Here is a 26,249-nt window from a genome sequence, read left to right on the forward strand (position 1 = left end):
ACAAACTTGAGAAGGTCTTCAACGAACCACCGGAAGGATTGAAAACAACGAATAATTGATATGAAAATGAATGACGAGAGCTCTCGAACGAACCACCGTAAGAATTGAAAACGATTGAAGAAAAGATAAAGAAAACACCGGGAAGAATTAGCAAATGAACAAAGAAGCTTGAGGGGAATTTAGATACATCAGAATGAAGAGATCAAGAACTGATTAGAGATCACTTGAACGAAGCACCGGTAAGATTTAAAGAACGAGAACTGAAAACTAGAAAGAATAATTCTGAGATGATGGGCTGCAGAGAATCAAACTGAAAAGACTCCTGAATTGCTCCGGATGGGTGAAAAGAATTCTCGCAATCGAAAACAATTATGAGAGGATAGCATCAAGCTAGAATCACGAATCTTTGAGAGAACGGATAAGATTTGGAGGAAAACTCTTCTTCGGTCTTGAAATGCAGAGAATGACGATGAGAAACACTACCAAGAATTATTTAGACACTCCGGAATGAAGAATGGAAAGGTTGAGCCAACGATGAAAAGAATTCGACAGATATTGGAGAAAAGCATTTGACTGATGATACATCATTCTTACGTCAAACTCTGAAAAGAAATTTGAGGATATCTCCGGGAAATAAGAAGAGTCAGGTAAGATCCTGGGAAAAGACCTATGGGTTAGGGCCCACTGAAAAGAAACACCGTTGAAATGATTACTTGAAAAAGGAGAATGCACCGGTTGAATTAAATGGTTTGAATAAGATAACATTCTCGAAAGATCTTGAACGGATTGAGAATGGAAACGAATCATCCAAGATATTTTTAGCACTCCGGAACAACAGAATAGCGCGAGGTGAATGATAAAGAGGTGCACAGGTAAGAAAAGGTATTTGAAACGAGGAAAAAGGATATGATCCACAAAGCTTGACTTGGTTCCACCGGAGAAGAAAAAGAATGAATAATGGTGAACTAGAAGCTCCGTAAGAATCTTCATGAGAAACACCGGATAAGAATGGAGAGACTTCCATCGATAAATGGATAGTTGAATAAGAAATCTGAGTCCTTGAACAAAAAGGGTGGGTGGGTGGGAAAAACACAAAAGCAACTTGGAGACGGATGAAACAAACACCGTTGAGAAGAACTAATACTTGATCTTGCGGATGTTGAAATGATCGGATCCACTTGAAGAGAAGCACACCCGTGAAAAGGATAGACATGACAAACTCGATGATCGAGAAGGATTAGTATTCACATAGGAATATGAGAACACCGTTTAGGAAAGGTATGGAATCACACTTGACATTGAAGTAACTCGAATACCACAACTCAAACAAAACAAAGGATTGTCTTGCGAAATAAGCCGGAACAAACATATGATAGAGATTTTGTCCAAAGTTTTCGTGGTGGGGCCTACACGGGCTCGATCATACAGCACCATCATGTACAAGGCAGTGCACATGACATACGAAGCGTCCCCGAGTCGGCATAGCCAAGGACTCTTTAAGACACAACGAGACCACTGTAAAACCAACCGTGGATAGGCGGACCACTAGACGTCGAACCCCAATTTCATATCATACATCTGTCGGAAAGATATCCTAAGAGCTACTTGAATTCCCACTTATAAACTCCCGAAATTTTCCGGTTATGCAATCAGGTGTTGGGGATACAGGGGAAGCATAATATCTCACCCAAAACTAGCAAATCCTACATTCAGCTGTATCCATCCTTCAACACATAACCAAGAAACCTTCGGAAATCATCTACCTCAACCTTCGAAAAGCATCTGTTATACAAGTTATGGCAATACTCCCGAACTCCCGCCCCAGTACTGGGTGGCGTCGAGGTTATCTCACCAACGAACTTCATAAAAGAGATTTTCGATGTCGGCGTACTAAACTCAGGTATTCCGGAACTGCAACGATAAAATTATGACGACAACACCTCAGAGCTCAACTCCCCGGGACACTTCCACAAAACCCCTGACAGGAGGCACCAAGACAATGTTCTCTTCACAAAACCATCGGAACGATTCCAAGATACCCGCGTGATCCTAAAAAAAAATTAGTGAAATTTGAGAAGAGAAGAGTCAAAACTCTACATCAGGATGCCTTACCAGAGCGATGAGGAGACTGGGAAGAAAAAAGAATTCCTAAACTCTCCGATATATAATTCCTAAATGACTCAAAACATTTTTTTCTAGACACAACTCGGCTGCTAAAAACGATCAAGCAATGGGGGCTCCTAAGGTCGGGGAAGGCTCTGATTACCAACTTGTAACGCCCTCGATGCGGCTATATCTCCCACGTGTCGAAGCACGACTTAGAGGCATAACCGCATTGAAAGCAGTGTCGCAAGTGAGGTAATCTTCACACAACCCAAGTAATACAATAGGGGAAAAAGATACATAGTTGGCTTACAATTGCCACTTCACACAATACATGAATAAAGCATTACAACATCCAAATACAATCAAGGTCCAACTACGAAACCAAAATAAAGAAGAACCCCAAATGCGACAAAGGTCCCCGATCGACCCCAACTGGGCTCCACTACTGATCAACTAGAACGAAACAACACAACGGACAAAGTCTTCATCGAGCTCCTCCTGAGCTTGGTTGCGTCATCTGCACGGACTCATCGGCACCTGCAAGCTGGTTTTGGAAGTATCTGTGAGCCACGGGGACTCAGCAATCTCGCACCCTCACGATCAAGACTATTTAAGCTTATGGGTAAGGTAAAAGGTATGGGTGGAGCTGCAGCAAGCGACTAGCATATATGGTGGCTAACATACGCAAAAGAGAGCGAGAAGAGAAGGCAAAGCACGATCAATAAACTATGATCAAGAAGTGATCCTAGAACAACCTACGTCAAACATAACTCCAACACCGTGTTCACTTCTCAGACTCCGCCGGAAAGAGACCATCACGGTAACACACGCTGTTGATTCATATTAATTAAGTTATGGTTCAAGTTATCTACAACCGGACATTAACAAATTCCCATCTGCCCGTAACCGCGGGCACGGCTTTCAAAAGTTCAAATCCCTGCAGGGGAGTCGCAACTTAGCCCATGACAAGCTCTCACGGTCAACGAAGGAATAGACCTCCTCCCGAGACGTTCCGATCAGACTCGGTATCCCGGTTCTTCAACACACTTCGACAGGTTAACACAAATCCAGCAACACCGCCCGAATGTGCCGACAAAACCCGACAGGAGCTACACATATCTCGTTCTCAGGGCACACTCAGATGAGCCGGACGTCGGGTAGGCCAGCCCAGAGTTGCCCCTGGTAGCCCCGGACATCGCTCGGTTGGACCAACACTCAGAGGAGCACTGGCCCGGGGGGGTTAAAATAATGATGACCCTTGGGCGCGTGACCCCCAAGGGAAAAGAAAAAGGCTAGGCGGCGAATGGTAAAACCAATGTTGGGCATTTCTGGAAAAGCTTTAATCAAGGCGAACTATCAAGGGGTTCCCATTATCACCCAACCGCGTAAGGAACGCAAAATCCGGGAACATAACACCGATATGACGGAAAACTAGGGCGGCAAGAGTGGAACAAAACACCAGGCATAAGGCCGAGCCTTCCACCCTTTACCAAGTATATAGATGCATTAATTAAATAAGATATAATGTGATATCCCAACAAGTAAACACGTTCCAACAAGGAACAACATCTCCATGTTCCAACAAGGAACAAACTTCAATCTTCACCTGCAACTAACAACGCTATAAGAGGGGTTGAGAAAAGCGGTAACATAGCCAATCAACGGTTTGCTAGGACATGGTGGGTTATAGGCTTGGTTCAACAATATGGGTGGCATGATAAGCAAGTGGTAGGTATCGCAGCATAGGCATAGCAAAAGAGCGAGCAACTAAGCAAGCAAAGATAGAAGTGATTTCGAGGGTATGGTCATCTTGCCTGAAAAGTTTTCAGAGTTGACTGGATGCTCGAAAGCAAACTCAACGGGCTCCTCGTTAGCGAACTCGTCTCCCGGCTCTACCCAAACAAGACAAACAAGCAAACGGAACACAATCAACCACGTGCAAAGCTCAAACAATATGATGCAAGAATGGTATGCTATGCGGGATGCGATGCGGGATGCCTATGCAAGATTTGACAAGGAATGATTGGACCTGGCCTCAACATGGAAAACCAAGTGTGCCACTGGAAGGGTGAGATGAAATCGCTTGAAAATGATATAGATCACCGGAATCGGAGTTACGGTTTGGAAATGGCAAGCGATTCAAATATGACCACGTCTGCGATTAACAGCAAGTAGCCCTCTAAATGCTACAAGATGAACATGCTACAGCACTCAAACATGGCAACAAAATACATGACAGGGATCCATTCATGATGCTTAACAAAAGACTAGCACTGAGCTACGGCCAATTCATCCATTAACAGGTTCAAACAAGCATGGCAAAAATGCATATGGTAAACAGATCAAGGACTTAGTTAAATTAACACTTGTCTGGAATTTCAGATCAAATAGCACTCTTCGGAGCAACAAAACTACATGCTACATGACCTGAACATGGCAAAGTAAAGCATGTCATGGAGCTACTCAAAGAGCTTAACAAAAGTCCCTTAGTGACCTTGTGCCAAAAGGGATCGGAAAATACAATTGCAATCATGTGAACATGGCAAAAACATAATCAGATCTCAGACTTAGTGAAAACTGGAGCATGCTGAAAACAGATATCAAGTAGGCATGTTTACGAGCTTGATGCACTCACTACAGAGCAATGGATGACAATATAAGCATACACCCATCAAGAATACACAAAATACCAGCTAGACATAGCAAGAACAATAACATAGCATGCGCGGATAAACTACAACATCCTCGGCAAAATTGGTAACAAGTAGACAATCTGCCCAGATTCACGAAGTAGCAAAAGTATAGCTCGATTGACTCGAGCTAGGGTGCTCCATAATTGCAAACAAAGACATGGATGGATAGAGCACTACAAGATTAACAAAACATCCTTACTGATCATCCTCAAAAGAGGCACGGATCACTAGGAAACAACATGAACATATGGCATAATGAGATAAACAGGTCAAGGACTTAGTGGAAATGCTAAGTCCCTGAAATCAGCATTACCAAGTGCCTCACTTAGCAAGCTTGTGCTATTCACCACACACATCACAAAAATACATGGGTTGCACCTCTGGAAAGATGGCAAAACCCTTAACAAAACACATGTAGAGCTCATGGGCATATCCTGCACACAATAATCATGGCAAAAATGACAAATAGCTAAATGGAGCAGCAGATCTGACAATTAACTCAAGTAGCACTCTGCTAACAGCATTTCGGGCATCAAGATGAACTCAAATGAAAATGATGCAATGAGAAGAAATGATGTGCACTCCGAGTCGAACATTTTGATATGCTATATGCATGAATCGGAGCTATGGATGCAAAGTTACGGCATGATGAACATAGGCATATGGATCTGGGAATTTCGGGGACTTAGAAGAAAATATCACCTCCCGAAAAGTCAACGCGGGACGGAGGGATCCGGGACGGCGCGGTGGAGATCCGAGACGGGTGTTTGGTTCGGGGAGCGGTGGATCTTGTCCCGATCCACGGGACCGGATCTGGCCTGCTGGGCCGGCGGGAGGCCTCAGCTCGCTCCCGAGCAAGGCCATGGCGATGGTTCAAACCGGCAATGGGGCGGCCGAACGGCGGCGGGAACGGGCTCGTCCGGCCGGGCGGTGCCGGATCTGGGCACGGCGGCGGTGTGGGCCACGACTCGCCGGAGTCCCGCGAGCGGGGAATGGCGGAGCAGCGGACGGCGGGACCGGCGGACGGAGGCGTGCCGCGGCGGCGCTGGAGACGGCCGGCTGGAGAAGAAGGGCGGTGGAGGTCGCTGCCGACGGAAGGAGCCGTGGGCTCAGGTGGCGGGCGACGCCCTGGCGGTGAGGCGACGCGGTCGGGCTCGCGCGGGCCCGCAATGGGCTCGGCGGGCCGCGCGGTGGAGGAGGGAAGCGGCAACATATGGCGGCGCGCGAGTGGAGGAGGGAGGCAGCAGCGCTGAGGTGGCGGCTCCCGATTGGCCCGGGGAGGTGGCGGCAGCGCGGACATGTCCGGCGACCGGATGGACATGTCCGGCGATGCGAGAGGAGCGGGGCTAGGGTTCATCCGCAAAAATTTCGGGCATGGCCACATATATATAGGTAGAGGGAGCTAGGAGAGTCCAAATGAGGTGCGGTTTTTGGCCACCCGATCGTGATCGGACGACCAAGATGATGGAGGAGGTTTAGGTGGGTTTTGGGCCAAATTGGAGGGGTGTTGGGCTGCAACACACAGGAGGCCTTTTCGGTCCCTCGGTTAACCGTTGGAGTATCAAACGAAGCCCAAATGGTACGAAACTTGACAGGCGGTCTACCGGTAGTAAAGCAAGGCCGCTTGGCAAATCTCGGTACAATCCGGAAATGTTTAATCCCCACACACGAGAGAAAGGTAGAAATGACCACCGGAGGAGAACGGAGCGCCGGAATGCAAAACGGACAACGAGGAAAATGCTCGGATGCATGAGACAAACACGTATGCAAATGAAATGCACATGATGACATGATATGCAATGCATGACACGCAAGCAATGACAACACAACAACAGCGAATAACTGGATGACACCTGGCACATCGGTCTCGGGGCGTTACACCCGCCCAGTACGAAAAGCCCATTTTCTATCATGATTTTTTGTCATAGAAGTAGGAGCCCACCACATCTATGATGATACCGGGTTTTGTCACAATTATCGTCATAGATCATATGTATGACAGAAAAAAAATTCGTTCGGCCCAAAATGTCACGGATGTGTCTTTTTTTGTAGTGTTGGTCAGGGGATCGTGGCTACAGCTCCGCCGCTTGGCGGGCGATTACTGTAGCCGCTCTGCATCTCATCTGGTTAATGGCACGTGGGACCCTAGGAAGGGGCGGGCCGACTGCTGGGGGCCGACCTCCCTCGGGTCTGACTGGTGGGGCTCCAGCCGTCTTCTGGGCTCTCTCTGATTGGTGGGGCCCGTCGTCCTTGGGTCGTACCGACATGCCATCGTGGGAGCTGGGGCCCGCCTGCTTGTGGTGATGTCAGGAGTGGCGTGGCGACAGTGCCGTGTCGGGCGGAGATCTCCGCCGGTACGGTGCACTGTGGCCACACCCGTCCCTAGATCGGGGGGGGATGGTCTATACTGTAGCCACTCCATGTCTTGTCTTTCTTGATGAGGGCGCGGGTTTTGTTGGTGCCATGGGCCGACTGCTAGGGGCCGGCTTCTCTAGAAGCCGCCAACTAGGAGTCGGCGGGTCTTGAAGTCGGTCTCTGGAACTCGGTCGTCTACGGGCAGCCGGCTATTCCTTCAGCCAGCAACCAGAAGGCGACACTTCATCTTGGTGCCTTGATGGGCGCAGCCAGCCCCGATGTCTTGAAAGGTTCTGGGCCTCGGGTTAGCCTACCCGTGGCCCATTACTCCGACATAACTGCTAGCTAATCCTTATGTAGGAGACGGAACCACACATCCTAATATGCACTTGATGTATGTAGAACAAAATTGTGGATTGTTCAAGCTTGCAGGTTTACCCAGAGATGAAGTTATGAAGAAGGTTTTCCCTCTATCTTTGAAGGGAAAATCATTGGCATGGTATGGGCTATGCGCTCATATTGGATCCTGGAATTGGAATCGATTGAAATTGTAGTTCCATCAAAAAATTTATCCTATGAATCTAGTTCATCGTGATCGGAATTATATATATAATTTTTTGCCTCATGAAGGAGAAAGTATCGCTCTAGCTTGGGAGAGGCTCAAGTCAATGTTATATTCATGCCCCAATCATGAGCTCTCAAGAGAAATTATCATCCAGGATTTTTATGCTCGTCTTTCTCGTAATGATCAAACCATGCTTGATACTTCTTATGCTGGTTCTTTTATGAAGAAGACTATTGAATTCCGGTGGGATCTTTTGGAAAGAATTAAGCACAACTCTGAAGATTGGGAACTCGATGAAGGTAAAGAGTCAGGTATTAAACTTATGTATGATTGTGTTAAATATTTTATGAATACCGATGCCTTTAAAAAATTTAGCACTAAATATGGACTTGATTCTGAGATAGTAGCCTCCTTTTGTGAATGATTTGCTACTCATGTTGATCTACCTAAATATAAGTGGTTTAAATATCACCCACCTATGAACGAAGAAATTAGAGAACCTGTACCAGTAAAAGAAGAAACTATACTTTATAATGTTGATCCAGTTGTTCCTACTGCTTACATTGAGAAACCACCTTTCCCTCTTAGGATAAAGGAACATGCTAAGGTTTCAACTGTGGTTAACAAAAGTTATATTAGAACACCTAAACCTAATGAAGAAATTAAAGTAGAACCTAGCATTTCTATGGTTAAGGATCTCTTGGAGGAAAATGTAGATGGGCATGTTTTTACTTCTGCGAAGAAGCTGCTAGAATTGCCAAACCTGATAGAAAGGATAAACATAGACCTGTTGTTGGCATGCCCGTTGTCTCAGTTCAAATTGGATATCACTATTATCATGGTTTATGTGACATAGGTGCTAGCGTGAGTGCTATTCCTTATTCCTTATATGAAGAAATTATGAATGACATAGCACCCGCAGAGATAGAAGACATAGATGTTACTATTAAACTTGCTAATAGAGACACTATATAACTAATTGGGATTGTTAGAGATGTTGAAGTCTTGTGTGGGAAAATAAAATACCCTACTGATTTTCTTGTTCTTGGTTCCCCAAAAGATGACTTTTGTCCCATTATCTTTGGTAGACCTTTCTTGAACACTACTACCTCTTGAGCACTGCGTTGGTTTTCCCCGAAGAGGAAGGGATGATGCAGTAAAGTAGCATAAGTATTTCCCTCAGTTTTTGAGAACCAAGGTATCAATCCAGTAGGAGGCTACGCGCGAGTCCCTCGTACCAGCACAAAACAAATAAATCCTCGCAACCAACGCAAATAGGGGTTGTCAATCCCTATAAGGCCACTTACGAGAGTGAGATCTGATAGATATGATAAGATAATATTTTTGGTATTTTTGTGATAAAGATGCAAAGTAAAATAAAGGCAAAGTAAATAGCAAAGGAAATAACTAAGTAGTAGGAGATTAATATGATGAAGATAGACCCGGGGGCCATAGGTTTCACTAGTGGCTTCTCTCGAGAGCATAAGTATTCTACGGTGGGTGAACAAATTACTGTTGAGAAATTGACAGAATTGAGCATAGTTATGAGAATATCTAGGTATGATCATGTATATAGGCATCACGTCCGAGACAAGTAGACCGACTCCTGCCTGCATCTACTACTATTACTCCACTCATCGACCGCTATCCAGCATGCATCTAGAGTATTAAGTTAAAAACAGAGTAACACCTTAAGCAAGATGACATGATGTAGAGGGATAGACTCATGCAATATGAAGAAAACCCCATCTTGTTATCCTTGATGGCAACAATACAATATGTGCCTTGCTGCCCCTACTGTCACTGGGAAAGGACACCGCAAGATTGAACCCAAAGCTAAGCACTTCTCCCATTGCAAGAATGATCAATCTAGTAGGTCAAACCAAACTGATAATTCGAAGAGACTTGCAAAGATAACCAATCATACATAAAAGAATTCAGAGAAGATTCAAATATTATTCATAGATAGACTTGATCATAAACCCACAATTCATCGATCTCAACAAACACGCCGCAAAAAGAAGATTACATCAAATAGATCTCCACAAGAGAGGGGGAGAACATTGTATTGAGATCCAAAAAGAGAGAAGAAGCCATCTAGCTACTAACTATGGACCTGTAGGTCTGAGGTGAACTACTCACACTTCATCGGAGGGGCTATGGTGTTGATGTAGAAGCCCTCCGTGATCGATGCCCCCTCCAACGGAGCTCTGGAACAGGCCCCAAGATGGGATCTCATGGATACAGAAAGTTGCGGCGGTGGAATTAGGGTTTTGGCTCCATATCTGATCGTTTGGGGGTACGTAGGTATATATATAGGAGGAAGGAGTACGTCGGTGGAGCAACAGGGGGCCCACGAGGGTGGAGGGCGCGCCTGGGGGAGGGGGGGTAGGCGCGCCCCCTACCTCGTGGCCTCCTCTTTTCTTTCTTGACGTAGGGTCCAAGTCTCCCGGGTCTTGTTCGTTGATAAAATCACGTTCCCGAAGGTTTCATTCCGTTTAGACTCCGTTTTATATTCCTTTTATTCGAAACCCTAAAACAGGCAAAAAACAGCAATTCTGGGCTGGGCCTCCAGTTAATAGGTTAGTCCCAAAAATAATATAAAAGTGGATAATAAAGCCCAATAATGTCCAAAACAGTAGATAATATAGCATGGAGCAATAAAAAATTATAGATACGTTAGTGCTAACCTTTGAAATATGCTTATCTTGATGAAAAGAAGATATATCCTATTATTATTAGTGCTAACCTTTCAGAACATGAAGAAGAAAGATTATTGAAAGTTCTAAGGAAGCACCGAGCTGCTATAGGATATACTCTTGATGATTTAAAGGGCATTAGTCCCACTCTATGTTAGCACAAGACTAATATGGAACCTGATGCTAAACCCATTGTTGATCACCAATGTTAGTTAAATCCAAAGATGAAAGAAGTGGTAATAACAGAAATATTAAAACTTCTGGAAGAAGGTCTAATCTATCCCATAGCTGATAGTGGATGGGTAAGTCCTGTTAATTGTGTCCCTAAGAAAGGAGGTATAACTGTTGTTCCTAATGATAAGAATGAACTTATTCCACAGAGAATTGTTACAGGCTATAGAATGGTAATTGATTTTAGAAAATTAAACAAAGCAACTAGAAAAGATCATTACCCTCTGCCTTTTATTGATCAAATGCTAGAAAGATTATCTAAGCACACACATTTTTGCTTCCTTGATGGATATTCTGGTTTTTCACAAATACCTATTTCTCAACCTGATCAAGAAAAGACCACTTTTACTTGTCCCTTTGGAACTTATGCTTATAGACGTATGCCTTTTGGTTTATGCAATGCACCCGTTACCTTTCAAATATGTACGAATGCTATATTCTCTGACTTTTGTGAAAATATTGTTGAGGTTTTCATGGATGATTTCTCTGTTTATGGGAAGTCTTTTGATGATTGTTTAAGCAATCTTGACTGAGTTTTGCAGAGATGCGAACAAACAAATCTTGTCTTGAATTGGGAAAAGTGCCATTTATGGTTAATGAAGGTATTGTATTGGGCCATAAAATTTCTGAAAGAGGTATTGAAGTGGACAAATCTAAGGTTGATGCAATTGAGAAAATGCCATGTCCTAAAGATATCAAAGGTATTCGTAGTTTCTTAGGTCATGCTGGTTTCTATAGGAGATTTATCAAAGACTTTTCTAAAATTTCTAGGCCTCTCATGAATCTTTTGCAAAAGGATGTTCCTTTTGTTTTTGATGACGATTGTTTAGAAGCCTTTGAAACACTCAAGAAAGCCTTAATTTCTGCACCTATTGTTCAACCACCTGATTGGAACTTGCCTTTTGAAATTATGTGTGATGCTAGTGATTATGTTGTTGGTGTTGTTCTAGGACAAAGAGTTGATAAGAAACTGAATGTTATTCCTTATGCTAGTAAAACTCTAGACAGTGCTCAATGTAACTATGCTACTACTGAAAAAGAATTCTTAGCAGTGGTGTTTGCTTGTGATAAATTTAGATCTTATATTGTTGGTTCAAAAGTAATTGTTCACACTGATCATGCTGCTATTAAATATCTTATGGAAAAGAAAGATGCAAAACCTAGACTTATTCGATGGGTTCTCTTGCTACAAGAATTTGATTTACATATCACTGATAGAAAAGGAGCTGAGAACCCCGTAGCTGATAACTTGTCTAGGCTTGAAAATGTGCTTGATGACCCACTACCTATTGATGATAGTTTTCCCGATGAGCAGTTAGCTGCAATAAAAGTTGCTCATAACACTCCTTGGTATGCTGACTATGCTAATTACATTGTTGCTAAATATTTACCACCTAGCTTTACATACCAACAAAAGAAAAAATTCTTTATGATTTAAGACATTACTTTTGGGATGACCCACATCTTTATAAAGAAGGAGTAGATGATATTATTAGACGTTGTGTACCTGAGCATGAACAGGGACAAATCCTATGAAAATTTCACTCCGAAGCTTATGGAGGGCATCATTCTGGAGATAGAACTGCTCACAAGGTATTGCAATCTGGATTTTATTGGCCTACTCTCTTCAAGGATGCCCGTAAGTTCGTCTTATCTTGTGATGAATGCCAAAGAATATGTAATATCAGTAAGCGTCAAGAAATGCCTATGAATTATTCACTTGCTGTTGAACCATTTGATGTTTGGGGATTTGATTACATGGGACCTTTTCCTTCCTCTAATGGCTATACACATATTTTGGTTGCTGTTGATTATGTTACTAAGTGGGTAGAAGCTATTCCAACCAGTAGTGCTGATCACAAAACCTCTATTAAAATGCTTAAGGAAGTTATTTTACCAAGGTCTGGAGTCCCTAGATACTTAATGACTGACGGTGGTTCACACTTTATTCATGGTGCTTTCCGTAAAATGCTTGCCAAGTATGATGTTAAACATAGAATTGCATCACCTTATCATCCTTAGTCTGGTGGTCAAGTTGAACTTAGCAATAGAGAAATAAAGTTAATTTTGCAAAAGACTATCAATAGGTCCAGGAAGAATTGGTCTAAGAAATTAGATTATGCACTTTGGGCTTAAAGAATAGCATACAAAAATCCTATGGGTATGTCTCCTTATTGAATGGTTTATGGAAAAGCTTGTCATTTGCCTCTAGAGTTAGAACATAAAGTATATTCGCAATCAAAGAGCTCAACTATGATTTCAAACTTGCTGGTGAAAAGAGGTTATTTGATATTAGCTCATTAGATGAATGAAGAACCCAAGCTTATGAAAATGCTAAGTTGTTTAAAGAAAAAGTCAAAAGATGGCATGATAAAAGAATCCAAAAGCGTGAGTTTAAAGTAGGAGAATATGTTCTTTTGTACAACTCTCGTTTTAGATTCTTTGCAGGAAAACTCCTCTCCAAATGGGAAGGACCCTATGTTATCAAGAAGGTTTATCAGTCTGGAGCCATCAAAATAAATAATCCCGACCGTACTAACCCGAAGGTTGTTAACGGGCAACGAATAAAATATTATATCTCAGGTATGCCCATTAATGTTGAAAGTAATATTATCCAAACTTTGACACCGGAAGAACACATAAAAGAGTCCTTCCGGAACACTCTAGAATCATGAAAAATAAGGAGGTACGTGATACGGTAAGTAAACGGACTTCGAAAAATCCGCAAAAATATTTTTTGTCAGTTTGGGAATATTTAGAAAATTAGGAAAATAAGAAAATTCCAGGAAGCGTACCCTGGTGGGCACAAGACACCAGGGCGCGCCTGACTTGCCAGGCACGCCCAGGTGGGTTGTGCCTACCTGGGGTACCTTCCGGGATTCGTTTTTCTATAGCTTGCTTGTTTCCCAAGATAAAAAATCTTTATATACCCCCCGAACCTATTGACCACCGTATCACAGAGAAATCTTTTGTTTTCTTTTCTTGCTATTTTCTGTCAGATCCCATCTACCATGGCCGCTTCAAGCTCCTCCAAGGACAAGTTCTTCAAGAACGTCATCAACCCATATTTGCGGGAGGTGGTGCAGCACCCTCAAGTCATCTAGATGCATGAGGGGGTGCTTCACCTCCGCAATGTGCCTGGTCCTAAGGGGACGGGAACCGTGGAGGCCAAGCTTGAAGCTATGGAACAAGATGTCTTCCGCTGCAAGGGGATGGTAGAGCATGGACTCAATACCAAACCCCCAGAACACTTCCAGTGTCCAAATATCATCGTCCTATATATGTATCTTTACCTCTCGCCCCTTTCGAGACTCCTCGTCATGTCTGTAATATCATCCGGGACTCTGAATAACATTCGGTCACCAAATCACAAAACTCATATAATACAAAATCGTCATCGAATGTTAAGCATGCGGACCCTACGGGTTCGATAACTATGTAGACATGACCGAGACACCTCCCCGTTCAATAACCAACAGCGGAACCTGGATGCTCATATTGGTTCCCACATATTCTATGAAGATCTTTATCGGTCATACCGTAATGACAACATACATTATTCCCTTTGTCATCGGTATGTTACTTGCCCGAGATTCTATCGTCGGTATCTTCATACCTAGTTCAATCTCGTTACTGGCAAGTCTCTTTACTCGTTCCGTAATGGATCATCCCGCAACTAACTCATTAGTCACATTGCTTGCAAGGCTTATCAAGATGTGCATTACCGAGAGGGCCCAGAGATACCTCTCCGATACTCGGAGTGACAAATCCTAATCTCGATCCATGCCAACCCAACAAACACCTTCGGAGACACCTGTAGAGCATCTTTATAATCACCCAGTTATGTTGTGACATTTGATAGCACACAAGGTATTCCTTTGGTATCCGGGAGTTGCATAATCTCATAGTGGAAGGAATTTGTATTTGACATGAAAACTGAACGATCAATATGCTAAGCTAATGGATGGGTCTTGTCCATCACATCATTCTCCTAATGATGTGATCACGTTCATCAAATGACAACACATGTCTATGGTTAGGAAACTTAACCATCTTTGATTAACGAGCTAGTCTAGTAGAGGCTTACTAGGGACACTGTGTTTTGTCTATGTATCCACACATGTATCAAGTTTCCGGTTAATACAATTCTTGCATGAATAATAAACATTTATCATGATATAAGGAAATATAAATAACAACTTTATTATTGCCTCTAGGGCATATTTCCTTCAGTCTCCCACTTGCACTAGAGTCAATAATCTAGTTCACATTGTCATGTGGTTTAACACCAATAGTTCACGTCTTTATGTAATTAGTTCACATCGCCATGTGACTAACATCCAAAGGGTTTACTAGAGTCAATAATCTAGTCCACATTGCTATGTGATTAACACCCAAAGAGTACAAAGGTGTGATCATGTTTTGCTTTTGAGAGAAGTTTAGTCAACGGGTTTGCCACATTCAGAGCCGTATGTATTTTGCAAATTTTCTATGTCTACAATGCTCTACATGGAGCTACTCCAGCTAATTGCTCCCACTTTCAATATGTATCCAGATTGAGACTCATAGTCATCCAGATCGGTGTAAAAGCTTGCATCAACGTAACTCTTTATGACGAACTCTTTATCACCTCCATAACTGAGAAATATTTCCTTAGTCCTCTAAGGATAACTTTTACCGCTATCCAGTGATCCACTCCTGGATCACTGTAGTACCCCCTTGCCAAACTCATGGCAAGGTACACAATTGGTCTAGTACATAGCATAGCATACTTTATAAAACCTATGGCTGGGGCATAGGGAATGACTTTCATTCTATTTCTATTTTCTGCCGTGGTTGGGTTTTGAGTCTTACTCAACTTTACACCTTGCAATACAGGCAAGAACTCATTCTTTGACTGTTGCATTTTGAACTACTTCAAAATCTTGTCAAGGTATGTACTCATTGAAAAAAAAATCTTATCAAGCGTCTTGATCTATCTATATAGATCTTGATGCCCAATATGTAAGCAGCTTCACCGAGGTCTTTCTTTCAAAAACTCCTTTCAAACACTCCTTTATGCTTTCTAGAAAATTCTACATCATTTTTGATCAACAATATGCCATTTACATATACTTATTAGAAAGGCTGTAGTGCTCCCACTCACTTTCTTGTAAATACAGGCTTCACCATAAGCCTGTATAAAACCATATGCTTTGATCACCTCATCAAAGCATATATTCCAACTCTGAGATGCTTGCACCAATCCATAGAAGGATTGCTGGAGCTTACACACTTTGTTAGCACCTTTAGGATTGACAAAACCTTCTGGTTGCATCATATACAACTCTTCTTTGAGATATCCATTAAGGAATGCAATTTTGACATCCACTTGCCAGATTTCATAATGTGGCAATTGCTAACATGATTTGGACGGACTTAAGCATCGCTACGGGTGACAAAGTCTCATCATACTCAACTCCTTGAACTTGTCGAAAACCTTTCGTGACAAGTCAAGCTTTGTAGACAGTAACATTACCATCAGTGTCAGTCTTCTTCTCGAAGATCCATTTATTCTCTATGGCTTGCCGATCATCGGGAAAGTCAACCGAAGTCCATACTTTGTTCTCATACATGGATCTCATCTAAGATTTCATGGCCTCAAGCCATTTTGGAGAATCTAGGCTCATCATCGCTTCCTCTTAGTTCATAGGTTCGTCATGGTCTAGTAACATGCCTTCCAGAACAGGATTACCGTACCACTCTGGTGCAGAACGTATTTTGGTTGACCTACGAGGTTCGGTAGTAACTTGATCTGAAGTTTCATGATCACTATCATTATCTTCCTCTCTTGTTTGTGTAGGCATCACTGGAACTAGTTTCTGTGATGAGCTACTTTCCAATTCGAGAGAAGGTACAATTATCTCATCAAGTTCTACTTTCCTCCCACTCACTTCTTTCGAGAGAAACTCCTTCTCTAGAAAGGATCCATTCTTAGAAACAAAGATCTTGCCTTCGGATCTGTGATAGAAGGTGTACCCAATAGTTTCTTTTGGATATCCTATGAAGACTCACTTCTCCGATTTGGGTTCAAGCTTATTAGGCTGAAGCTTTTTCACATAAGCATCGCAACCCCAAACTTTAAGAAACGACAGCTTAGGTTTCTTGCCAAACCATAGTTCATACGGTGTCGTCTCAACGGATTTAGATGGTGCCCTATTTAACATGAATGCGGTTGTCTCTAATGCATAACCCCAAAAGATAGTGGTAAATCGGTAAGACACATCATAGATCGCACCATAGCTAATAAAGTATGGTTACAACATTCGGACACACCATTACGCTGTGGTGTTCTAGGTGGCGTGAGTAGTGAAACTATTCCACATTGTTTTAAATGAAGGCAAAACTCATAACTCAAATATTCGCCTCTGCGATCAGATCGTAGAAACTTTATTTTCTTGTTACGATGATTCTCCACTTCACTATGAAATTCTTTGAACTTTTCAAATGTTCCAGACTTGTTTTTCATTAAGTAGATATACCCATATCTACTCAAATCATCTGTGAAGGTCAGAAAATAATGATACCCGCCGCGAGCCTTAGCACTCATCGGACCGCATACATCGGTATGTATTATTTCCAATAAGTCAGTGGCTTGCTCCTATTGTTCCGGAGAACAGATTTTTAGTCATTTTTCCCATAAGTCATGGTTCGCAAGCATGAAATGATTCATAATCAAGTGATTCCAAAAGTCTATCTGCATGGAGTATCTTCATGCGCTTTACACCAATATGACCTAAACGGCAGTGCAACAAATATGTTGCACTATCATTATCAACTTTGCATCTTTTGGCATCAATATTGTGAATATGTGTATCACCACAATCGAGATTCAATAAACTATTTATATTGAGTGTATGACCGTAGAAGGTTTTATTCATGTAAATAGAACAACAATTATTCTTTGACTTAAATGAATAACCGTATTGCAATAAACGTGATCCAATCATATTCATGCTCAAAGCAAACACCAAATAACATTTACTTTAGGTTCAACACTAATCCTGAAGGTAAAGGGAGTGTGCGATGGTGATCTTATCAACCTTGGAATCACTTCCAACAAACATCATCACCTCGCCCTTAACTAGTCTCTGTTTATTTTCCAACTCCTGTTTCGAGTTACTACTCTTAGCAACTGAACCAGTATCAAATACCGAGGGGTTGCCATAAACACTAGTAAAGTACACATCAATAACATGCATATCAAATATACCTTTGTTCACTTTGCCATCCTTCTTATCCGCCAAGTATCTAGGGCAGTTCTACTTCCAATGACCATTTCCTTTGCAGTAGAAGCACTTAGTTTCAGGCTTGGGTCTAGCTTTGGGCTTCTTCATGGGAGTGGCGACTTTCTTGCCATTCTTTTTGAAGTTTCCCTTTGTTTCCCTTGCCCTTTTTCTTGAAACTAGTGGTCTTGTTAACAATCAAGACTTGATGCTATTTCTTAATTTCTGCCTTCTCTAATTTCAGCATCGCGAAGAGCTTGGGAATCGTTTTCGTCATCCCTTGCATATTATAGTTCATTATGAAGTTCTAGTAACTTGGTGATAGTGACCAGAGAACTCTGGCAATCACTATCTTATCTGGAAGATTAACTCCCACTTGATTCAAGCGATTGTAGTACCCAGACATTCTGAGCACATGCTCACTAGCTGAACTATTCTCCTCCATCTTGTAGGCAAAGTACTTGTCAGAGGTCTTATACCTCTCGACACGGGCATGAGTCTGAAATACCAATTTCAGTTCTTGGAACATCTCATATGCTCCATGGCGTTCAAAACAATTTTGAAGTCCCGCTTCTAAGCCATGAAGCATGGTGCACTAAACTATCAAGTAGTCATCATACCGAGCTTGCAAAACGTTCATAACGTCTGCATCTACTCCTGCAGCAGGTCTGTCACCTAGTGGTGCATCAAGGACATAATTCTTTTGTGCAGCAATGAGGATAATCCTCAGATCATGGACCTAGTCCGCATCATTGCTACTATCATCTTTCAACTTAGTTTTCTCTAGGAACATATCAAAAATAAAATAGGGGAGATATTGATACGTCTCCAACGTATCTACAATTTTTTATTGTTCCATGTTGTTATATTATCAATCTTGGATGTTTTATAATAATTTTATAGTCATTTTATATCATTTTTTGGTACTAACCTATTGACATAGTGCCAAGTGCCAGTTGCTGTTTTCCCCCATGTTTTTTACATCACAGAAAATCAATATCAAATGGATTCCAAATGCCACAAAACTTTACGGGGATTTTTTATGGACTAGAAGACACCTAATGGGCCCTGGCGGCGCTTGGGGGGTGCTCCGAGGAGATCTCAACCCACCTGGTCCGTTTGATATTGTCACGAAACTTTACTAAGGATAAAACGATGGGGTCTATCTCTACATAGATAGATCTTGTCTACATCATGTCATCCTTCTTATTGCATTACTCCGTTTCTCCATGAACTTAATACACTGGATGCATGCTGCATAGCGGTTGATGTGTGGACTAATAGTAGTAGATGGAGGCAGGAGTCGGTCTACTAATCTTGGACGTGATGCCTATGTAATGACCATTGCCTGGATATCATCATGATTATTTGAAGTTCTATTAATTTCCCAACAGTAATTTGTTCACCCACCATTTTCTATTTTTCTCGAGAGAAGCCACTAATGAAACCTACGGCCACCGGGTCTATTTCTCATATATTTGCCTTTGCAATCTACTTTTCCTTTGCATTTATTTTCAGATCTATTAATCCCAAAAATACAAAAATACTTTGCTGCACTTTATTTTATTTGCGATCTATTTATTCAATATATTACAACTTTCTCCTGTCTGCGCACCAATTTCTGGCGCCGTTACCCGAAAGGGATTGACAACCCTTTTAACACGTCGGGTTGCGATTGGTTGTTCTTTGTGTGCAGGGGTTGTTTACGTTGTGTTGCTTGGTTATCCTACTGGTTTGATAACCTTGGTTTCATATCTGAGGGAAATACCTACTGCCGCTATGCTGCATCATCCCTTCCTCTTTGGGGAAATACCGACGTAGCTTCAAGCGACATCAGCTATACACGAGCTATTGATCTACAACATAGATATGCAAATACTATCAGGACTAAGTTCATGATAAATTAAGTTCAATTAATCATATTACTTAAGAACTCCCACTTAGATAGACACCCCTCTTGTCATCTAAATGATCACGTGATCCATATCAACCAGACCATGTCCGATCATCATGTGAGATGGAGTAGTCTTCAATGGTGAACATCTCTATGTTGATCATATCTACTATACGATTCACGTTCGACGTCTCAAGTGTTCCGAGGCCATATCTATACATGCTAGGCTCGTCAAGTTTAACCCGAGTATTCCGCATGTGCAAAACTGTCTTGCACCCGTTGTATGTGAACGTAGAGCTTATCACACCCGATCATCACGTGGTGTCTCAGCACGACGAACTGTTGCAACGGTGCATACTCAGGGAGAACACTTATACTTAGAAATTTTAGTGAGGGATCATATTATAATGCTACCACCATACTAAGCAAAATAAGATGCATAAAAGATAAACATCACATGCAGTTAAAATATGTGACATGATATGGCCATCATCATCTTGTGCCTTTGATCTCCATCTCCAAAGCACCGTCATGATCTCCATCATCATCGGCTTGACACCTTTGATCTCCATCATAGCGTCGTGGTTGTCTCGCCAACTATTGCTTCTACAACTATCGCTAACGCATAGTGATAAAGTAAAGCAATTACATGGCGTTTGCATTTCATACAATAAAGATACAACCATAAGGCTCCTGCCAGTTGCTGATAACTTTTACAAAACATGATCATCTCATACAATAACGCATATCACATCATGTCTTGACCATATCACATCACAACATGCCCTACAAAAACAAGTTAGCCGTCCTCTACTTTATTGTTGCAAGTTTTACGTGGCTGCTATGGGCATCTAGCAAGAACCGTTCTTACCTACGCATCAAAACCACAATGGTGATTTATCAAGTTCGCTGTTTTAACCTTCAACAAGGACCAGCCGTGGTCAAATCCGCTTCAACTAAAGTAGGAGAAACAGACACCTGCCAGCCACCTTTATGCAAAACTAGTTCCATGTCTGTCGATGGAACCGGTCTCATGAACCAGGTCATGTAAGGTTGGTTCGGGCCGCTTCATCGAATAATACCGCCGAATCAAAATAAGACATTGGTGGTAAGCATTATGGCGATCACCGCCCACAACTCTTTGTGTTCTACTCGTGCATATCATCTACGCATAGACCTGGCTTGGATGCCACTGTTGGGAAACGTAGCATGCAATTTCAAAAAATTCCTACGCTCACACAAGATCTATCTAGGAGATGCATAGCAATGAGAGGGGGAGAGTGTGTCCACGTACCCTCATAGACTGAAACCGGAAGCGTTTGACAACGCGGTTGATGTAGTCGAACTTCTTCTCGTTCCGACCGATCAAGCACCGAACGTACGACACCTCCGAGTTCTGCACACGTTCAGCTCGATGACGTCCCTCAAACTCTTGATCCATCAAAGTGTCGAGGGAGAGTTTCGTCAGCACGACAACATGGTGACGGTGATGGTGAAGTGATCCGCGCAGGGTTTCGCCTAAGCACTACGACAATATGACAGGAGGCGTAAACTATGGAGGGGGGCGCCGCACATGGCTAACAATTGTTGGTGTGTGTTCTAGCGGTGCCCCCTCGTATATATAGGTTGGAGGGGAGGAGAGGTAGCCAAGGGGGCGCCCCAAGTAGGAGGAATCCCACTTGCGGTCCTCCCAATTCTGCCTCTCCCCTTTCCTATTCCTATTCGGGGTAGGAAAGGAAGAGGGGGAAGGGGAATCCTATTCCCTTTTTCCTTTCCTCTGTCTCCTTTTCTACTCCAATTTGGCCAGCCCATATGGGGGGGGGCGCACCAGCCCCTTAGGGGCTGGTCTGTCCCTCTATTGGCCCATTAGGCCCATATAGTTTGCCGGGGGTTGCCCGGAACCCCTTCCAGTGACCCAATACGTACCCGGTACCCCCGGAACACTTCCGGTGTCTGAATACTATCATCCTATATATGAATCTTTACCTCTCGACCATTTTGAGACTCCTCGTCATGTACGTGATCTCATCCAGGACTCCGAACAACATTCGGTCACCAAATCACATAACTCATATAATACGAAATCAGCATCGAATGTTAAGCGTGCGGACCCTATGGGTTCGAGAACTATGTAGACATGACCAAGATACCTCTCCGGTCAATAACCAACAGAGGGACCTGGATGCTCATATTGGTTCCCACATATTCTACGAAGATCTTTATCGGTTGTACCATAATGACAACAAACGTTATTCCCTTTGTCAACAGTATGTTACTTGCCCGAGATTCGATCGTCGGTATCTTCATACCTAGTTCAATATCGTTACCATCAAATCTCTTTACTCGTTCCATAATGCATCATTCCATAACTAACTCATTAGTCACGTTGCTTGCAAGGCTTATCATGATGTGCATTACCGAGAGCTCCCAGAGATACCTCTCTGATACTCGGAGTAACAAATCCTAATCTCGATCTATGCCAACCCAAAAAACACCTTCGGAGATACCTGTGGAGCATATTTATAATCACCCAGTTACATTGTGATGTTTGATAGCACACAAGGTATTCCTCTTGTATCCGGGTGTTGCATAATCTCATAGTTGAAAGAATATGTATTTGACATGAAGAAAGCAATAGCAATAAAACTGAATGATCAATATGCTAAGCTAATGGATGGGTCTTGTCCATCAGATCATTCTCCTAATGTTGTGATCCCGTTCATCAAATGACAACACATGTCTATGGTTAGGAAACTTAACCATCTTTGATTAACGAGCTAGTCTAGTAGAGGCTTACTAGGAACACTGCATTTTTTCTATGTATCCACACATGTATCAAGTTTCCAGTTAATACAATTTTAGCATGAATACTAAACATTTATCATGATATAAGGAAATGGCATGGTACACAACATGGCACACTTTATAGAGCCTATGGCTGAGGCATAGGGAATGACTTCCATTCTCTCTCTATCTTCTGTCATGGTCGGGTTTTGAGTCTTACTCAACTTTACACCTTACAATACAGGCTAGAACTCCTTCTTTGATTGATCCATTTTGTACTCCTTCGAAATCTTGTCAAGGTATGTACTCATTGAAAATCTTATCAAGCGGCTTTATCAATTTTATAGATCTTGATGCCTGATTTGTAAGCAGCTTCAGGGAGGTCTTTCAGTGAAAAGTTCTTATTCAAGTATCCTTTTATGATATCCAGAAATTCTATATCATTTCCAATTAGTAATATGTCATCCACATATAATATCAGAAATGCTAAAGAGATCCCACTCACTTTCTAGTAAATACATGCTTCATCATAAGTCTGTATAAAACCTTATGCTTTGATCACCTCATCAAAGCATATATTCCAACTCCGAGATGCTTGCACCAGTCCACAAATGGATAGCTGGTGCTTGTACACTTTGTTTGCACCTTTAGGATTGACAAAACCTTTTGGTTGCAAATTATACAGCTCTTCTTTAAGAAATCCATTAAGGAATGCAGTTTTGACATCCATTTGCCAAATTTCATAATTATAAAATGCGGCAATTGCTAACATGATTCGGGTGAGAAAGTATCATTGTAGTCAACCCTTGAACTTGTCGAAAACCTTTTGTGACAAGTCGTGCTTTATAGACAGTAACATTACCATCAACGTCAGTCTTCTTCTTGAAAATCCATTTATTCTCCATGGCTTGCCGATCATCGAGCAAGTCCACCAAAGTCCACACTTTGTTCTCATACATGGATCCTATCTCAGATTTCATGGCCTCAAGCCATCTGTCGGAATCTGGGCTTATCATAGCTTCTTCATAGTTTGTAGGTTCGCCATGGTCTAGTAACATGACTTCCAGGATAGGACTACCGTACCACTCTGGTGCGGAACGTGCTCTGTTCGACCTTCGAGGTCCAGTAGTAACTTGATCTGAAGTTTCATGATCATCATCTAGCTTCCTCTGTAGTCGATGTAGGCATCACGGGAACAGATTTCTCTGATGTACTATTTTCCAATTCGAGAGAAGGTACAATTACCTCATCAAGTTCTACTTTCCTCCCACTCACTTCTTTCGAGAGAAACTCCTTCTCTAGAAAGGATCCATTCTTGGCAACAAAGATCTTGCCTTCGGATCTGTGGTAGAAGGTGTACCCAATTGTTTCCTTAGGGTATCCTATGAAGACACACTTCTCTGATTTGGGTTCGAGCTTATCAGGCTAAAGCCTTTTGACATATGTGTCGCAACAAACGACAACTTAGGTTTCTTGCCAAACCACAGTTCATACGGTGTCGTCTCAACAGATTTAGACAATGCCCAATTTAACGTGAATGCGGTTGTCTCTAATGCATAACCCCAAAATGATAGTGGTAAATCGGTAAGAGACATCATAGATCGCACCATATGTAATGAAGTACGGCTACGACGTTCAGACACACCATTATGCTATGGTGTTCTAGGTGGCGTGAGTTGTGAAACAATTCCACATTGTTTTAAATGAAGGCCAAACTCGTAACTCAAATATCCACCTGCGCGATGATATCGTAAAAACTCTATTTTCTTGTTACGATGATTCTTCACTTCACTATGAAATTCTTTGAACTTTTCAAATATTTTAGACTTGTGTTTCATTAAGTAGATATACCAATACCTACTCAAATCATCTATGAAGGTGAGAAAATAACGATACCCGCCGCTTGCTTCAAAACTCATCGGACCGCATACATCGGTATGTATTATTTCCAATAAGTCATTAGTTCGATCCATTGTTCCGGAGAACGAAGTTTTAGTTATCTTGTCCATGAGGCATGGTTCACAAGCATCAAATGATTCATAATCAAGTGATTCCAAAAGTCCATTAGCAGGGAGTTTCTTCATGCGCTTTACACCAATATGACCTAAACTGCTGTGCCACAAGTATGTTGCACTATCATTATCAACTCTGCATCTTTTGGCTTCAATATTATGAATATGTGTATTACTACGATCGAGATTCAACAAACCATTCACCTTGGGTGTATGACCATAGAAGGTTTTATTCACGTAAATAGAATAACAATTATTCCCTGACTTAAATGAATAACCGTATTGCAATAAACACGATCCAATCTTGTTCATGCTCAATGAAAACACCAAATAACATTTATTTAGGTTTAACACTAATCCCGAAAGTATAGGGAGTGTGTGATGATGATCATATCAATCTTGGAACTACTTCCAACACAAATCACCACCTCACCCTCAACTAGTCTCCGTTTATTCTGCAACTCCTGTTTCGAGTTACTAATCTTAGCAACCGAACAAGTATCAAATACCCAGAGGCTACTACGAGCACTAGTAAGGTGCACATCAATAACATGTATATCAAATATACATTTGTTCACTTTGCCATCATTCTTATCCGCCAATTATTTGGGGCAGTTCCGCTTCCAGTGACCATTTCTTTTGCAGTAGAAGCACTCAATTTCAGGCTTGGGTCTAGCTTTGGGCTTCTTCTTGGGAGTGACAAATAGCTTGCCATTATTCTTCAAGTTCCCTTTCTTTCCCTTGCCCCTTTTCTTGAAACTAGTGGTCTTGTTTAATCATCAACACTTGATCTCCACCTTCGCCGATTTCAGCATCGCAAAGAGCTTGGGAATCGTTTTCGTCATCCCTTGCATATTATAGTTCATCACGAAGTTCTACTAGCTTGGTGATAGTGACTAGAGAACTTTTTCAATCACTATCTTATCTAAAAGATTAACTCCCACTTGATTCAAGCAATTATACTACCCAGACATTCTGAGCACATGCTCACTGGCTGAGCTATTCTCCTACATCTTGTAGGCAAAGTACTTGTTGGAGGTATCATACCTCCCGACACGGGCATGAGTCTGAAATACCAATTTCAGCTCTTGGAACATCTCATATGCTCCGTGATACGTCTCCAACGTATCTATAATTTTTGATTGTTCCATGCTATCATATTATCTGTTTTGGATGTTTTATATGCATTAATATGCTATTTTATATGATTTTTGGGACTAACCTATTAACCTAGAGCCCAATGTCAGTTCCTGTTTTTTTCCTTGTTTTAGAGTTTCGCAGAAAAGGAATACCAAACGGAGTCCAAACGGAATGAAACTTTCGCGATGATTTTTCTTGGACCAGAAGACACCCAGGAGACTTGGAGTGCAAGTCAGAAGAGCCACGAGGCGGCCACAAGGGTGGAGGGCGCGCCCAGGGGGTAGGGTGTGCCCCCCGACCTTGTGGGCCCCTCGGTGACCCCCTAACCTAGATTTTCCTCCTATATATTCTCAAATATCCCAAAAACTTTCAAGGGAGCCACGAAACCACTTTTCCACCGCCGCAACCTTCTGTACCCATGAGATCCCATCTAGGGGCCTTTTCCGGCATCTTGCTGGAGGGGGATTCGATCACGAAGGGCTTCTACATCAACACCATTGCCTCT

This window comes from Triticum urartu, chromosome 7 (genome assembly GCF_003073215.2).
Source record: "Triticum urartu cultivar G1812 chromosome 7, Tu2.1, whole genome shotgun sequence".
Taxonomy (NCBI): Eukaryota; Viridiplantae; Streptophyta; class Magnoliopsida; order Poales; family Poaceae; genus Triticum; species Triticum urartu.